The 19,514-nt window shown below is 40.3% G+C and overlaps 1 protein-coding gene across 1 annotated transcript in view; it reads left to right on the top strand.

Moving 5' to 3' along the window:
• The first annotated feature begins 168 nt into the window (after positions 1 to 168).
• The window catches only part of ndst3 (N-deacetylase/N-sulfotransferase (heparan glucosaminyl) 3), a 1,028,434-nt gene continuing 1,009,088 nt past the window's right edge, over positions 169 to 19,514 (top strand). Inside the window, exons 1-2 of the mRNA XM_063043575.1 lie at positions 169 to 186; positions 346 to 454. The gene's annotated coding sequence lies outside the window, so the exon portion shown is untranslated. The remainder of the gene's footprint in view (positions 187 to 345; positions 455 to 19,514) is intronic.

Genomic DNA, 19,514 nt, shown 5'->3' with positions numbered 1-19,514 from the left:
ATCTTTTCCTTGTCACTCGGATGCGAGCAATGCTGTGACAGTGATGAAATTGGCCAAGAAGGAGCTGCAGGTGTTTATCAGTTCGCGTATCTCTACAGAGAGTGACAGCTGCTGTTATGAGAGAGGACAAAATCAAAGTAAGCCAGCCGAAGAATGTTAAGATGAAGAGAAGCAAAACACTGAAGTGTAAGGCTCGTTACACTTATATGTTCATTTCAATTTACAGAAGCTGCTTAAAGGATTTTGCTGGCTAATGTCTTATATTAGTTTTTACATGCTTACTATATCTTTGCTGTCTGTCAGTGCCGTTATTGTATTATGTTCGTATGTTGTTTTCGTTAACAGGAAAATTCAGTCTATCAGCACCAGGAGGTGGCAGCAAAGAGCGTATTTCCCTGAGGCATCTTCAGAGTCTGCTGAAATTTGTTGAAATTGTTCCAAAGAATAATGACTGGTAATTACAAAAAAAAGTTTTTTTTATTATGTAACCGTAAAAGCTCATAGGGTCACAAAGTAAATTTAGCCTAAACTGAAAGTGCAAGATGCATTTTGAAATGTCTCTAAGGTGAGATTTGTAAATGTGGAGGAGGGGCCATATTAATTGTAAGTGTCAATGATTTGCTATGCAGAAACTGTAAGATCTCATGAATGTAACCAAGAATAAATGTTTCGCTTATCGTAAATATTATTAAACTCAAATTATAAAAATTGAATATGCTAATTAAATTACCATGTAAATAGATGAAGTGCTACTTCTGCTATGGTAGTAATCACTTTGAGAAGATTAAAGCACTCGTATTCCACCATGAAGCAATGAAGAATAGTGCATCAGTTTCCAAATACCTTGTTTATGTATAAACATAGTTAGACATTGAATGTACACTTGAGTCTATCAACTACTGCTCTTATCATTCTGTAGTATGATGAGCGAACAGGCAAAATATTCCATCAGTGGGTTTTGATGAATGAATGTGTAACAATAGGGGTAACAATCGGCAAAATATGAGTGTGCACTAAGCTCTTCTGTTATTTATATTTACGCACAATTTACTTTTGCTGCCGATCTTGAGTCAGCTGATGGTATGAGTTTTAAAGAAAACTCAGGACAGCAAGTTAGTCACAGGATAGAGGTTTGGATAAACAGCAGAAATATATTTCAATATGTGGAATTTAGTGGAAGATCTTGTACCTGCAAATCTAATCCAGTTATGTTTGAGTTCGTCTGGATTTCATGTGTAAAATGTGTAGATGTTAAGGGGATACCAGTATTCAGAGGAAATGTTAATTTCCTTTGAATTTCAGTATCCTTTATGTATTTCAAAGGACCCACAGTCAAAGACTGATTAATTCACACAAGTGTCCAACAGCATATTTTCTTAATTCTAATAATCCTGATTTTAAAAATGTATTCTCAGTTTCAAATAGCAAGCTGCAAAAGCAGAAAATTAAAAATATCATTTAAAATCATATTCCAGTTCTAAGACTAGAGAATATTAAAATTTCATCAAAAATGAAGGTCTCAGTCTAAACAAGGCGGACAGAAGAAACCTGATTGGTAGAGGACCAGCCAATCTGGAGGGACAGCCAATGGCCATTGAGTATATATACCACCAGACTGGGCAGGCCGAGGCATCATTCCTGATGAAGCTGGAGGAGTCTGTCATTGAAATATCGGTTAAAATTGATACCTGGACCTGGCTGGAAGGCTGAGAAGAGTTTATGCATTCATAAGTGAAGTTGTACAGTATAGTAGATAGCTGGCCATAAGATCGAGTGAGATAGTTGCACAAGTTTTCAGTTAATAACAAATGAAAATGGTCCTTACATTGCTAATGTAGCACAATTATATGAAAGCACTTCCAGTACATTTCAATGTCAAAAATTATGTTAAACCAGAGTCATGGGAAGTGCTTGTAAACTCCACCAAATAGCACCAGAGCCCAACGGCTGGAGTAGGTCTGGCAGATCTGGAGACGTTAGCCCTACGTCCATCCTGTAATTTCTGTATTGCCACTAATCACCTTAAAGTCAATTGTAGTCAGTAAAAACTCACCTTTTAAAAAAAAACATTCTTTATTCACTGGTGTACAACCAGTCTATAGGCAGCTGCTACAGCAGTTCCACTTGTGCTACTCTGTTGCCGTGTGTCAACCCCAACCATGCGACGGCACTCACAAGAGCTGTGTACAGCACGACACTACCTTTAGTTGCAGCAGGTCCTAATACGACCGTCACTGCAGAAGCCATTCACAAAGGCATGCAGCCAAAAAGTGCAATGGGCAATGTTGCAGATTTCACATAGGATTTAAGAAGTCTGAATTTAGCTAATGTTACGTTGATGAGGTCTTCACCATCCAGTGGTGTGTAACTACAGCTGGCATGGTCCGCTGGAATCCTTCATTGATTTCATGTCCGTTATTTCAAGAATGGAAACAGACACGGAAGCCTATTGGCATTTATCATCAGCTTATTTTATTTGTAGCAGTTGCACAGAGAGCAAACTTAGGCCTGGATTATATATCTCTTGATGTTTTGACGTGGTGTTCTGCATTTAAATTTTATTATATGCAGTGGGTGAAAATAACTTGAATTTCTCACCACTGCACGGACCTTGTAGTAAATTTTATCAACTTGGATTGAACAGATCAGAGCTCACATCTTGCCTTGTATTGTCCACTATGCCATTTGTGTTCCATGAAAATTAAACTCTGAACCAAAAGTGAGAAATTGAATCTGGTAGAGACCAAGCCCATGGTTTTTGGACTGGGGTCAACCACCTTCCTTGGGGAGGAAGGTACCTGCCATAAGATCATAAGATAAAGGAGCAGAATTAGGTCATTCAGCCCATCAAGTCCGCTCCATTACGGCTGATACTGGATCGCACCTAACCCTATACATCTGCCTTCTCGCCAAAACCTTTGATATCCTGACCAATTAGGAAATGATCAATTTTCACTGTAAATATACCCAGAGTCTTGGTGTCCTCAGCTCTCTGTGGCAGAGCATTCTACAGATTCACTACTGTCTGGCTAAAAATATTCCTCCTTACCACTCTTCTAAAAGGTCGTCCCTCAATTCTGAGGCTGTGCCCTCCAGTTCTGGATACACCCACCAGAGGAAAAGTTCTCTCCACATCCACCCTATCTATTCCTTTCAACATTCAGTAAGTTTCAATGAGATCCCCACTGAATTCTTCTAAATTCCGGTGAGTACAGACCCAAAGCTGCCAAACTCTCCTCATATGTTAATCCCTTCTCTCCCAGAATCATCCTGGAGAACATCCTTTGGACTCTGTCCAACGACAACACATCATTTCTGAGATATGGGGCCCAAAACTGTTGACAATACTCCAACTGCGGTCTGACCTGTGTCTTATGAAGACTCAGCATTATCTTCTTTCTTTTATATTCTATTCCCCTTGAAATAAATGCTAACACTGCATTTGCCTTGTTTACCATAGAATCCGCCTGTAAATTAACCTTCAGGAGGTATTGCACGAGGGCGCCTAAGTCCCTTTGCAACTCTGATGTTTGTATTTTCTCCCCATGTTCGCACTTTTGTTACCTTTACCAAAATGCATTTTCATCCATTTCCCAACACTGTATTCTATCTGCCACTTTTTTGCCCATTCTTCCAATTTATCTAAGTCCTTTTGCAATCATATCAACTCAAAATCAACTACCTGTCCACTTATCTTGGTATCACCTACAAACTTTGACACAAAGCCATCAATTCCATTAACTAAATCACTTACAAGCAATGTGAAAAGTAGTGGTCCCAATACTGACACCTGAGAAACACCACTAGTCACTGGCAGCCAACCAGGAAAGGCCCCTTTTATTCTCACTCACTGCCTCCTGCCTGTCAGCCATTCCTCTATCCCTGTCAGTATCTTTCCTGTATTGCCATGGGATTTTACCTTGTTAACAGCCTTATCAAATGCTTTCTAAAAATCCAAGTAAATGACATCCACTGCCTCTCTTTTGTCCACCCTGCTTGTTACTTCCTCGAAGAGCTCTAACAGATTTGTCAGGCAAGACTTCCCTTGATAAAAACCATGCTGACTTTGACTTATTTTACCATTAGTCTCCAAATACACAGAAATGTCATCCTTAATAATGACCTCCCATACTTTCCCAACCACTGAAGTTTGGCTAACTGATCTTTAATTACCTTTCTTTTGCCTTGCCCCCTTTTTAAAGAGTGGCGTGACATTCACTATTTTCCTGTCCTCCAGAATCCAATGAAATATAACCAATCCGTCTGCTATCTTTTCAGAAACCTCTTTCAGAACACTGGAATGTAGTCCATCTGGTCCAAGTGACTTATCCACCTTAAGACCTTCAGTTTGTCTGGCACTGTTTTCTTTGTTATAGCAATGCCACTCACTCCTGCTCCCTGACACTCACGGACCTCTGACACACTGCTAGAATCTTTCACAGTGAACACTGATGTAAAGTGCTTATTAAGTTCACCCACTATTTCTTTGTCCCCCATTACCAGCATCATTTTCCAATGGTCCAGTATCAACTCTCACCTCCCTTTTACTCTTTATGTAACTGAAAAAAATCATTTAGTATCCTACTTTATATTATTGGCTAGTTTGCCCTTATATCTCATCTTTTCCCTTCTTATCATGTTTTTGGTTGCTTTTGTTGGATTTTAAAAGCTTCCCAATCATCCAACTTCCCACTCACCTTTGCTACCTTATATACACTTTCCTGGCTTTTATGCAGTCTGTAACTCTCCTTGTCAGCCATGGTTACCAACCCCTGTCATTTGAGAACAACTTCTTGTGGAACTATCCATCCTACCCCCTGTGAGCTACTCCCAGAAACTTCAGCTACCTCTGCTCTGCCATCAACCCTGCAGTATCCTCCTCCACTCCACCTGGGCAAGCTCTTCTCTCATGCCTCTGTAACTAGCTTTATTCCATTCCGATACTGATACATGCGACTTATGCTTTTCCCTCTTAAATTACAGTATGCATTCAAACATATAATGATCACTGCCTCATAAGAGTTCCTTTACCTTAAACTCCCAAATAAAATCTGGATTATTACACAACACCCAAACTAAGCTGGCTTCTCCCTGAATAAGCGCAAGCAGAATCTGCTCTAAAAAGCCATCTCGTAGGCATTCAACAAATTCCCTCTGTTGCGATCTGACACCAACCTGATTTTTGCATTCCCTTGTATATTGAAGTCCCCCATTACAATTGTGACATTATGCTTATTACATGCCTTTTCCAGCTCCCTTTGCAATCTCAACCCCTCATCCTGGCTACTATTTGGAGACTTATTTATGATTCCATAATGCTTTTTTTGTCCCTGGTTTCTTAACTCCACCCTCAAAGATTCAACATTCTCTAACCATATGTCACCTCTTTCTAAAGACGTAATTCCTTCTGTTATTAACAGAGTCATACCACCGCCTATGCCTTCCTGTCGTCTTTTCGATGCAAAGTATATCCTTTGATGTTAAACTCTCAACTATGACCTTCTTTCGGCCACTACTCATTGATACACACAATGTCATATCAACTAGTCTCTAATTACGCCATGAGTTGACCCACCTTATTCTGAATACAAAGTCTATATAAATACAGCCCCTTCAGTCTTGCATTCTTCATCCTTTTGAATTTTGCCTCTGTGGTACAATTTAACTCTTTGCTCTGTTTGCATTTGTATCCAACCATTGGTTTGTCCTTCCTTACATTCATGTTACACACATCCTCAGCTCTATCACACTGGTTCCCATCCACCTGCCATATTAGTTTAACACACTCCCGACAGCTCTAGTAAACCTGCCCACAAGGATAATGGCCCCCTCAGATTTAAGTGTGATTTGCCCCTTTTGGACAGATCACACCTGCCCCAGAAGAGGTCTCAATTATCCAGAAATCAGAATCCCTGCCCCCTACTCCAATTCTTCAGCCACACATTTATCTGCCACCTCATTCTGTTCCTATCCTCACTGTCGAGTGGCACAGGCAGGAATCCTGAGATTACTACCCTCGAGGTCCTGCTTCTCAGCTTCCTTCCTAACTCCCTGAATTCCTTTTCAGGACTTCCTCTGTTTTCCTCCCTATGCCGTTGGTACTAAATGTACCACAACTTCCGGCTGCTCACTCTTCATTTCAGGATATTGTGGACACATTCAAAAAGATTGCGGACCCAGGTACCTGGTAGGCAAACTACCATTCGTGTTTTTTTTTGCATCTGCAGAATTGCCTACCTGTCCCCCTGACTATAGAGTCCCCTATTACTGCAGCCATCCTTTTTCTTTCCCTATCCTTCTGAGCCACAGGGCCAGACTCAGTGCCAGAGGCACGGCCGCTGTTGCTTCCCCCAGGTACGTTGATACCCCCATTCAACAGTACTCAAAATGGAGTACTTATTGTTGAGGGGGCAGCCACAGGATGCTCTCCACTATCTGATGTTTTCCCTTCCCTCACTTGACAGTCACCCATTTATCTGTCTCCTGTAGCCTTATGGTGATTGCCTCCCTGTAGTTCCTGTCTATCACTGCTTCACATTCCCTAACAAGCCGAAGGTCATCAAAATGCAGCTCCAGTTCCCTAAAGTGGTCTCCAAGGAGCTGCATTTGATGCACCTGGCACAACTGGCCATTGCGGAGGCTGGAAGTCTCCTACAGACATACCCATTCTTATTTCAAGAGTTAAATAAGAAAAAGAAATAAGTCACAAACTTACCTATTTGCTTTGCCTTCACCTATTCTCACCAAGGTCTTACCACTCTGACTCAAACCGTTCCCACAATGACAATTTCACTAGATGGTACTTCTCTATTATGGAGACTGGGTTTTCGAAGCTCCAATTTGGACCTGGTGGTAACACCCCACCATCTACAAACCATCAACCACCATCCAACATCCAACACTAACTACCACCACGGAACACCCACAGTCACCATCCAACACCCATTATCACCACCCAACACCCACATTTGTTATCCAACACCTACAATCACTATCCAACACCCACAATAACTATCCAACACCCATTATCGCCACCCAACACCCACGATCACCACCCAACACCCACGATCGTCACGCAACACCCATGATCGCCACCCAACACCTATGATCGCCACTGACCACACACGATCGCCACACAGCATGCACTATAACCATCCAACACCCACTATAACCACCCAAAACTCCCTATAACCACCCAAGACCCTCTATCGCCACCCAGCACCCTCAATCACCATCCAACATGAACAATCACCATCCAACGCCCACAATTACCATTCAACACAGACTATCACTACCAAACATCTATTATCACCACCCAACACCCACTATCACCATCCAACACCCACTATCTCCATCCAACACCCTCCATCACAATTCAACACCCACAATCTCCATCCAACACCCACTATCATCACCAAACATACACCATCACCATCCAACACCCACTATCACAACATAACCGCTACTATCACCACCCAACACCCACTATCACCATCCAGCACCCACCATCCCTACACAGTATCACCACCCAATGCCAACTCTCACTATCCAATACCCGCTATCATCATCCAACACCAACTATCAACATCCAACACCTGCTATCACCACGCAACATCCGCTATCACCACGCGACACCCGCTATCAACACCCAACACCCATTATCACCATCCAATACCCACTACCACCATCCAATACCCACTACCACCACTCAACACACACTTTCACCGTCTAACACACACTATCACCATCCAACACCCACCATCCCCACACCCTGCATCACAATTCAACACCCACAATCTCCATCCAACACCCACTATCATCACCAAACATACACCATCACCATCCAACACCCACTATCACAACCCAACAGCTACTAACACCACCCAACACCCACTATCAACATCCAGCACCCACCATCCCCACACACTATCACCACCCAACGCCAACTCCCTTTCTGGAGCCTGGTCAGAGTCGTGATCAGACTAATTGAATTACTGACATCAAGGCAGATTTCAATGGATCTTAAGCTGGAGAAAGAAGTTGTAGCAATGCTTCTAGATTCATTTAGGTTTGCCTGCCTTCCTAATCTGAGACAAGGCCATACTATTTACAAAATGAGAGAAATTTCATGCTATGTGCTTGAAAATAATTCAGAAAATCCTTTTACAAGCTAGCTTCAAGCCACTGAAACTTAATTATACTTCAGGAACAAAGCAAAAATGGATCTAAATGTCAGGCTTCTACCCCTAAGACTAGAACCCACCTATCTAACCAATTATCAAGTCATTCAGGGATTGATGACTACTGTCACTCTGAAATCCTGGTGTCAGGGTGCTATAGAGTAGCTTGCAAGTGGAATTTGTGAGCCTATAGAGAGGGGTTTCATGGAACAAAGTTGATTTTTTAAAGACAGCCTGTATCTGGCAAATTTAATGGAGACAACTTTTGTTAGGGTTTAACCATGCCATTGTGGGGAGTTAGTGTGTAGACAATCTTCATACTCATCCTTGTATGCATCTAAGCTGCTGGCATAGAATGATTTAGATAGACTTTGAAACAGTTATTAGCTCACCCTATCATCTACTATTAAAGCACAGACTAAGGACTTTCACAAAACTGAGTGAATAGCTTTGGAATATTCCATTGAATTCATTCTTAAAACTAATCTAATCGGTAACATTTTGACATAATGTTATCTAAGACGTAAATCTGCTTCTATTAATAATTTCAACCATATTTTTAAGTTTACAGTAACCAAACGGTTTATTTTTATATAGAATATTGCATATTTTATTGCAAGAGTGAACATCAGTTATAATATCTCCATTATAAAATATCCATTGTAATTCTAATCTTAAAGGACAAAAATATTTCTGGACGATCTCATAACATTTATATGACTGTATTTTTCATGCTCAGTTTGCATATCTCAAGACTGGTTGTATACCCCATTGGATCTCTGCCCCAAAGAAGTCCTAGTAGTCTTGCTGAGCAGTAATATGTAAATGAGTAAAATCTAAATTGAATTCCATTAGCAAAGCTTGAAGGAGCTATCTGTAAAATAATGGGTCTGACATTGATAATATACAGCACAGAACAAGAATTAGTGACTTATGTTATGCCATTAAATGAGTTGAAAGAATTAAGGAATATTGTCTGCAGGTCTATAATTATTATTTCTAGTAAAAATAACAGCTATGATTTTAAGTCAAAGTAGAGAGAAAATTCAATACTGTTTCATAGACAATCCATTTAAAGTCCATGCATTAGTGTTCCTAATATCATCAGTATCAGCAAATTCTACCTAGAACCTAATTAAGGCCTAATTGGTGGGAACAAAAGAACAAGAACAAATTACATTTATTACCACATAAAACTACAATTAACAAAACTGTAAATAACTGCAAGTAGCAGGTGGTTGACCTAATATTAACTATTTTGGGTCCTTTCCCACATCCAATCCACCCCAAGGACTATTGTTTAAACACTCAAATATCTTTATTGTATAACCTGTTGGACATTTAACTCAGTCTCAAGGCTCTGCAACCATTAGGCACCTTCCAGATTGTAATATCCTTCATTTCATAGGCAAGTACAGTATTGGGCAGGGTGCCAGCTCTTCTATAGTATAGCCTTGGGCATCTGTTACTCCAACACTGTCTCCTATTTAAGTGCCTACCATGCCTGAATTTAAGCTTCTGAGCTCAGGCATTCCAAAAATGGTAGTGATCCCATTTTTTTCCACTATAACCATTGGGATTTTGTTTTTAATGGTTTAAATTTTAGAAGTGTGGAGATATTGAAAATAGCCATACTGAGCAATTTTTGGCAATGCTAGAATTTTAATGTCCCCAACAATTAACGAGTTGTTTTCAGTTCTAAGTATTGAATTACTGTGTGATATACCACAGAGAGAAGACCTTCATGAAGGACTAACATCTTCAGTTACACAAGGGGTGGTGGGGGGGGGGGGTTGTAAAAATGACCCTTGGAAGGCATCACTTCTGACAACAGCTTCCTAGAGATACAGAAATGACACACAAGCTCATTCCAAAAGGTAAGCACCAAATGAGCTGCTCATCTGTATCAATCAATGTTTAATCAATAATTATTTCAATAATCAATGATTATTTCGAGCTTCAATGCTACAAACAAGTGATACAAAATAAAATGGAATCACGTATTAACCCAACAGAAGTTGAGAAAACGTTTTTATTCAGAGAGGAGCAAGAATATATTGACAACATGTAGATTGGTCGAGACAACGCATACAGGCACACATAAATGAAAGGGAGTGAATGGAATAGACGAGTATCATTAACTGGGTTAGATAAGGACTATCCAACAGCAGAACTGAATGCTCTTGTTTGGTGCTATATACCCAGGATGGGACAAAATGTGGTATAATATGCAGATAGTTTTCAACATATCTTCAAAGTTTGGAATTCAACCTGGCAGTAAGAGAAACTTCTGAAAATGGCCACCTATTCATAATTTCCTCTTATTCACTTATTTATCCTATACACTTAATGCTTGACTGGAATTTATCAATGTTGCCTGCTGCAACCTCACCAATGACATCAAGAAATTCCTCCTAAGATCTTTATTCGCTCTGTGATAACCTTTGATCTATATCATTTTGTTTTGATTTCATCTACATGGAAATAATATATTGGTATATTGCCTGAATACTTCCCCCACAGCATATTTCCCAAGTTACGGCATAAGGGGTTCAGACTGTGTTTCGGGCATTCATTGGGAGGGAATGTATCAGCAGTGTGATAAAGAGCTCAATTTGGAAGGAACCCACGTTGCCTTTCTTTGCTCCCTCTGTTCCAATTCTAAAGAATAGTCATGGTCTCTAAGCAGGTTAATGATCTTAATATTATCTAGCTGGGTTGACAAACGTACACGACAAGAACAAGTTGTTCATCACATTCCTCCCAATACTATTGTGTCAGGGTAGATAGATGAACATGGGCATTGATTTTAATCTCACTATGATCACATTTGGCATCATTCCTTTTTCCATTATGTTTTTTTTTGACTGAACAATGAGTTTGAAGCTATTTTTAAGGTACAAAGAAATTGCCTTAACCCCTCCCATTCTTCCTCCTACAATCTTTTGTGCATATGTTTAATTTCCTATATACCTTATAATATAACTGCAGTATTTTTTGTTACTGTCCTATTAGGGTAACAGAGCCAACACTGTGCACCAGGTTCTTGATAAATATGTAGACGAAATAATGTGCAGAGGAGAACTTTGTATCACACTTATTAGCTTTAGGGGACTCCCATATATTTGCTAGGACAGAATATTTATCCCCAATACCAGTTATCTGGAAATTCAGAGAGCTTGGTAACTGGTACACCAAGTCAAGTTTGCCCATTCCAATCTCCCTCTTCAACTGCCTACAGTTTCTGCACATCACTTGAGCTCCCTAAGACCCCAATTCCCTTACCTGACCTCCAGCATCCCAGAAGTCTAGTTCCCTTCAACTCACTGGGGCCTCAGTTCCCCAATCTCAGTTGAACTCGCCAGAGATCTGGTCCTCATACGTTACTCCAACCCCCTGGCCCTCCAGTTCCTACAGCTCCCTTCAGCTCTACAGGGCCCTATTTTCCACATTACTCCTTCAGCTCCAATACTTAACCTTCAGCTCCTTGGGTCACCCATTCCCATACCACCCTTCAGCTCTCAGGGCCCTTGGTTCCTGTGTCCATTTTCAGTTCCAGTTCCAAATCAAAGGAAATAAAATTGTCAACGGGAGTAACATCGTGGTCCAGAAAACTGGCAGCACCAAACCCTCTGTACACTGGATTGTTGGAGCTTAACTATACATACTTTTTCGTGGATTACAAAAATAATCATCTGTGCTGGTTTCATTCGTTTTGTTTTGCAGGAGTCTAAGTTTCTGCTTTCTAGAGTAGAGCTGTAGTTGCATTTTTTAAACTCAGATGCAATATATTGCTACAAATGGCATTCAGTTTGACAAATTGTGTCCCCAGTGCAGGAGTTCATTGAAGGCGAAGGTAGATTGCAGAACTGCAGGCATCATAAAAACAGATGCATTGACTTCATACGTTTTTCTTCACATCTTTCAGTAAAGTCTGCATCCATTAATCAATTTCATAATCACAAATTTATCTTTCTTTAAAAGACAAGTATCCTTTTTTCTCCTATTAATTTCTACCCCACATGTAATCATTAGGATTAATTTTATGATGCATATGTATTCAGGACAACAAAGAGGTTCGGTAGTCCTGCTTATTTGCATTCTATATGTGCAAAAGAGATGAGGCAAGGCCCTGTTTCAAAAATATTATTTAGTGTTTTAAAAAATCTCAAATGTTAGATTAGACATTGTTCACTCATCTCTGGGGACTCCAAAGACAGCTGTAAATGAAAAGGCTAATAACAATTTTAGAAGCCCTCAGAGAAATAGATTATTGCAGAGCAGGTGAAAACTTGCTCCCCCTGGATCTTTTACCTACCAATAGGAGACGACTTTGCAAATTTTTTTTTTAATAAAGTTGCCATGGGTTGATTAGAATGGTTTAAATTGACCTGATTTCTGCATACCTCAGCCTTCACCTGTTCATCTTGTGTATAGCCATTATGGGGTACAGCTACCTGTGAGATCATGAATGGGGGCGGCATTTCTTCCAATTAACATTATGAGGCTCAGACCAGGTCCAGATTGCAGAAAGCTCACTATCTCTGTACCCACCATCACTTTTACTCCAATTACCCTTAGTTCTGCTTTGAAGACATTTGAAACAGGCTGGTGCTTTGTGTTTATTGCACCAGCAATTTTCATTGCTTGCAATTAACAATGCTATTCCATCTGCCACTTTATTCCTTTGTCTTTTAGAGGAAGTAAACTTGTTAATAAGTATAGCATTATTCTTCCAAAACAGGAATTAGTGGTGTTCCACAGTGCTAGGGCAGCTTCTTTTCTTGTTGTAGGTCAATGATTTGAATGGTGGAATTCATGGTTCTATGGTCAAGTTTGCAGACGTTATGAATATAGGTGGAGGGGCAGGTTGTATTGAGGAAGCAGGACAGATTGGAACAATGGATAAAGAAGTGGCAAATGGAATATAGAGTAAGCAAGTGTATGGCCATGCCCTTTAGTAGAAGGAATAGACTATTTTCCAAATGGGGAGGAAATTCAAAAATCTGTTGTGCAAAGTGACTTGGGAGTCCTTGTGCAGGATTCCCCAAACGTTAACTTGCAGGTTGAATCAGTGATGAGGAAGGCAAATGAGATTCTAGCATTCATTTCAAGTGGACTAGAATATAACAGCAAAAATATATTGCTGAGGCTTTATAAGTCATTGGTGAGACCACACCTGAAGTATTGTGAGCAGTTTTGGTCCTTTATCTAAGAATGGCATTGGAGAGGGCCCAGAAGAGGTTCACTGGAGTTATTCCAGGAGTGAAAGGGTTAATGTATGAGGATTATTTGATGGCTCTGGCCTGTACATCCTGGAGATTAAAAGAATTGGGGATATCTCACTGAAACCTATCAAATAGGACTTCCGGTCAAGATGGCGCTATCGTAGAATGCTCGCTTGGTCAACATCTTCTGGATAGCCCACAGAAACATCTATTTTTACTTCTTTTACATTTTTTTTTATCTTAAAAGTGTCTCTGGAACTGTTAGAGCCTGTGATTTTCAGTCACGAGACTGAATGATACAGCACTTCATTGTCTCCGACAGGATTTTGGAAAGCCAGCGCGAATTCGGACAGCTTCGAGACGAAGAAACTTTGAGACAGGGCGCAAGCCAATGTTTGACTCCATTTCAATGATTAAACCATCCATTAATTGCCAATTAAAGTGTCTGGAAAGATTCAGACAAAGAGTTCAATACCAACTGCCTTCCTTTCGATTGCTGCTAGAAAAGGAATCTGTTTGTAGCCTATTCCTGTGTGGCTTGCAGTGCCAAGGGGTTTCTCTCATGTGGTATCCCTCTTTTTCAATGATGAAGGAGGGTGCTATCATCATTCAGCATTATGGACTGAACTATAGTGTTTATGGACTTTGGACTTTCTTAGACTCACGTTTTGTATATACAGTTTTTATTTGCCTGTTCCTTTCTGTTTTGTTGTGCGAGGGGAGGGGTTTGGGGTTGATATTAGATTATTGTGTGAGGGGAGGGGTTTGGGGTTGATACTCTTATTGCATTCTATTAGTTTATTGAGTGGGGTTGGGGATCAAAATTCTGATTCCGTTTTGTGCAGGGGAGGGGAGTTTGAGAGTTGATGATCGGGATGCCATTTTGTGCGTTGGGTGAGTTTAATGTTTCTCTCTGAATGGCTTTCATGTTCTTTCTATGTTTCATGGCTATGTAGAAAAGAAACATCCCAGAGTTGGATTTTGATACATACTTTTATAATAAATGAACCTTTGAAACTTTAAATATTGAAAGGCCAAGACAAAATGGATGTAGAGAGTATATTTCCTATAGTGGGTGTTATGTTTGTTTTTGATAAAAGACAAAGCTTGCATGGGTTTAAACACTAACACATTTATTAATATCATGGCTTCTAGCTCCACACTTGTGTGTGTGCTTCCTGTTCACTACCATAGCTTCCAGTCCTAGGTGAACTGCTTCATTGCACACTAGGAACTGAAGTTCTTCACGATGAGCGCACATAATACACATATTTCTCCTTTAAAGAAAACAAACACAGTACTATGCCCTCATAAACCTGCAACAATAATAATTTCCAACAAAGTTATTTTCATTAATTGTAATGAGAAGATATACAATGGCATGGAAAAGTTTGGGCACCCCGGTCAAAATTTCTGTTACTGTGAATATCTAAGTGAGTAAAAGATGACCTGATTTCCAAAAGGCATAAGGTGAAATATGACACATTTCTTTAATATTTTAAGCAAGATTACTTTTTTATTTCCATCTTTTACAGTTTCAAAATAACAAAAAAGGAAAAGGGCTCGAAGCAAAAGTTTGGGCACCCTGCATTGTCAGTACTTAGTAACACCCCCCTTGGCAAGTATCACAGCTTGTAAACATGTTCTGTAGCCAGCTAAGAGCCTTTTAATTCTTGTTTGGAGTATTTTAGCCCATTCTTCCTTGCAAAAGGCTTCTAGTTCTGTGAGATTCTTGGGCCGTCTTGCATGCACTGCTCTTTTGAGGTCTATCCACAGATTTTCAATGATATTAAGGTCGGGTGACTGTGAGGGCCATGGCAAAACCTTCAGCTTGCGCCTCTTGAGGTAGTCCATTGTGGATTCTGAGGTGTGTTTAGGATCATTATCCTGTTGTAGAAGCCATCCTATATTCATCTTCAGCTTTTTTACAGACAGTGTGATGTTTGCTTCCAGAATTTGCCAGTATTTAATTGAATTCATTCTTCCCTCTACCAGTGAAATGTTCCCCGTGCCACTGGCTGCAACACAAGCCCAAAGCATGATCGATCCACCCCTGTGCTTAACAGTTGGAGAGGTGTCCTTTTCATGAAATTCTGCACCCTATTTTCTCCAATCATACCTTTGCTCATTGCAGCTAAAAGGTTCTATTTTAACTTCATCAATCTACAGGACTTGTTTCCAAAATGCTTGTTTAGATGTTTCTTTGCAAACTTTTGACACTGAATTTTGTGGTGAGGATGCAGGAAAAGTTTTCTTCTGATGACTCTTCCACGAAGGTCATATTTGTGCATGTGTCTCTGCACAGTAGAACAATGTACCACCACTCCAGAGTCTGCTAAATCTTCCTGAAGGTCTTTTGCAGTCAAATGGGTGTTTTGATTTGCCTTTCTAGCAATCCTACGAGCAGTTTTCTCGGAAAGTTCTTCTGGTCTTCCAGACCTCAACTTGACCTTCACCGTCCCTGTTAACTGCCATTTCTTAATTACATTATGAACTGAGGAAATGGCTACCTGGAAATGCTTTGCTATCTTCTTCTAGCCTTCTCCTGCTTTGTGGGCATCATTTATTTTAATTTTCAGAGTGCTAGGCAGCTGCTTAGAGGAGACCATAGCTGCTGATTGTTGGGACAAGGTTTGAGAAGGGTATTTATAAAGATTTGAAATTTGCATCACCTGGCCTTTCCTAATGATGATAGTGAACAAGCCATAGCCCTAACAAAATATTTAAGGTATAAGACCTTCATAAAAGTTATCCGAGAGCTCAAATCTCTTGGGGTGCCCAAACTTTTGCATGGTGTTCCTTTCCTTTTTTTCACTCTAAAATTGTACAAAACAAAAATAATACACTAATCTTGCTTAAGCTGTTGAAAAGAATGTTTCATCTTTAACTTCATGACTTTTGGACATCAGTTCATCTTCTACTCACTTAATTATTCACAGTAACAGATATTTTGACCAGGGGTGTCCAAACTTTTGCATGCCACTGTAATTCCTTATTCACCCAGCACCTCTCAATCAGTCTCAGAGATGGTTTAATGATCCTTTTTGGTCTGCTATATGTTTCCACAGATGTATAGCGTTCACTTGCTGTGTTCAGTCTCTGTTCTTGTCCTTGCTGTGTGGTCATTATTCATTCCACTTGCCTCATAGTGGAGCCCTGGACTACATCCAAGGATCAATGAGTTTTTGCACAAGTTCCAATTGATTCCATCTCAATTCACAGAGCTCTTTTTGTTGGCTGCATATCATAGATAGCAATTCTTCCTGTTGGTCTATGCTGACCTGTTGCTGTTGTTCTGACCTTAGGGACAGTGTGTTCTCCCCGTCTTCCTTTTTATTGTTCTGTTTCTGCACCAGAGCAGATTTGGGAGATATTAGTGATTTCCAGTCCTTAAGTAGAAGTCGATGGGACAGATTTTGAACTACAGCTCAGAATTGGAATCAGGTTTATTACCACCGGCATGTGTCGAGAAATTTGTTAACAGCAGCAGCAGTTCAATGCAACATAATATAAGAAAAAAAGTAAAAATAAATAAATAAGTAAATCAACTACATTGTATGTATATTGAATAGATTAAAATCATGCAAAAACAGAAATAATATATATTAAAAAAGTGAGGTAGTGTTCATGGGTTCAATGTCCATTTTGGAATTAGATGGCAGAGGGGTAGTAGGTTTTCCTGATTGTGTGTATGCCTTCAGGCTTCTGTACCTCCTACCTGATGGTAACAGTAAGAAAAGGGCATGCCCTGGGTGCTAGAAGTCCTTAATAATGGACGCTGCCTTTCTGCAACACCGCTCCCTGACGATGTCCAAGGTACTTTGTAGGCTAGTACCCAAGATGGAGCTGACTAGATTTACAACCTTCTGCAGCTTCTTTCGATCCTGTGCGGTAACCCCTCCATACCAGACAGTGATACAACCTGTCAGAATGCTCTCCACGGTACAACTATAGAAGTTTTTGAGTGTATTTGTTGACATACCAAATCTCTTGAAAGTCCTAATGAAGTATAGTCACTGTCTTGCCTTCTTTATAGCTGCATTGATATGTTGGGACCAGGTGCTGCATGATGTGGAAGCAAGACTGGCAACTCCTTTACCATGATCACTCGGTTCAGCACTGGCACCCTGACGGTCGTGCTGGTGGAGCTGGTATGGATGTCTATGGAAGGTGGAGTTCTTGTGCTTCTCTTGCATAACTTCATGGATGCTGTTACGAGTTTATTGAGTTACCTCAGGCATGCATCTACATCCCTCAAGGATATCTGCGTATTCTTCCATGATTGTGCCATTTGGTCTATGAAGCCATTACAAAAACTCTTTTCAATAGGTTGAGCTATTCACATACACTCAGACCTAATATTGTCTGTACTCACTTTTCTACAATCCGTAGCTGAGTCTTTAGGTGCTGCCCCTTGAGCTTGAAGTCCCTATACAGCCCTCTTTTACTTGAACATTCTCTGGGTAAATTTCACTGGGTAAATCTTGCTCTTTACCTTGAGAGTCTTGTAGTCATCAATGGACAATAGGTTCATCTGCGCTCCGGTGTAAAGCTTGAATGTCATTACTGTCTCATTCACACTCGCTGGAATGACCCATTCTGTTTTACCAGCATGAGCAGTCTGTAGAGAATCTACAGTCTTCCTCCATTTCCTTAGCTACTGTGTGCACCTTTATCTTGGTAGCTTCGCAGCACTTTGTGAAATGATTCTTCTTCCCACAATTATTACAGGACTTTCCATAAACAGGGCACATCTTTGGTTTGTGCCTACCTCCACATTTGCTGTATTTACAGTCTGAGCCTACCTCTTTGCTTTGGGAAATGCCTCACGCTCTGCCCCTCTGTTTCCACAGCATGGACTATTGTTTCTGCTCTGTGCAGCTCCTTAGCTTGTGTTTGTGTGGTCTCCATAGCCCTACGCATATTCACAGCCTCTTCTAGCGTCAAATCTTTTTCTTGAAGCAAGCTTTCTCTGAGCCCATTATCTAGGATTCCACAAACTATTTTGTCTCTGATTAGTGTGTCTCTCAAATCTCCAGACTCACAGCACTTACTCAATAGGTGAAGCTCAGCTAAATTTTGGTAAAAGCTAACATATTGTTTCTGTTCACAGGAAAAGAATTTGTATCTTTCAAACGTGATGCTTTTACTTCAGACAAAATACCCTCAAATTTTATCATCAGAGTGTCCATTGTCAAGATTGTCTCATCAATTTGAAAGTTGTTATAGATGACAAAGGCATATCACCAATTATGTGTAGAAAGATAGATGCTTTCAGTTTTTCCTCTGCACCACTGGCTCTACTCGCTGCTAAATATATATTCAATTGCTGTTTGAAGCATTTCCAATTATCAGCTAGAGCTGGTGCAGGAGGACTTAGGTTACCCATTACAGAATTTTCAGCGTCTCCCTCCTTAATCTCTTGATGAGCTTTTGGAAACAATGTGCTGCCTTGCCTTGCTGTGGTTTTATGCCTCGCTGGCCAGCTTTTCCCTCACTAACATATCTTTCTTAGTCGCTAGCGGTATTCATTTGCATTCCGTATTTAGATTATGAAGACACGCAGTCCTCTTTTATTGTCATTTAGTAATGCATGCATTAAGAAATGATACAATATTTCCTCCGGTGTGATATCACAAAATTGGGGAGCAAGGACATGGCAGACCAATTGAATAATTACTTTGGTTCTGTCTTCACTAAGCAGGACATAAATAATCTTCCAGAAATAGTAGGGGACAGAGGGTCCAGTGAGATGGAGGAACTGAGGGAAATACATGTTAGTAGGGAAGTGGTGTTAGGTAAATTGAAGGGATTGAAGGCAGATAAATCCCCAGGGCCAGATGGTCTGCATCCTAGAGTGCTTAAGGAAGTAGCCCAAGAAATAGTGGATGCATTAGTGATAATTTTTCAAAACTCATTAGATTCTGGACTAGTTCCTGAGGATTGGAGGGTGGCTAATGTAACTCCACTTTTTAAAAAAGGAGGGAGAGAGAAACCGGGGAATTATAGACCGGTTAGCCTAACGTCGGTGGTGGGAAAACTGCTGGAGTCAGTTATCAAGGATGTGATAACAGCACATTTGGAAAGCGGTGAAATGATCGGACAA

The sequence above is a fragment of the Mobula hypostoma genome, chromosome 3 (genome assembly GCF_963921235.1).
Source record: "Mobula hypostoma chromosome 3, sMobHyp1.1, whole genome shotgun sequence".
In the NCBI taxonomy this organism is placed as follows: domain Eukaryota; kingdom Metazoa; phylum Chordata; class Chondrichthyes; order Myliobatiformes; family Myliobatidae; genus Mobula; species Mobula hypostoma.
The sequence above is the reverse complement of the archived record's forward strand: the minus strand, read 5'-3'. Positions and strand labels throughout refer to the sequence as shown.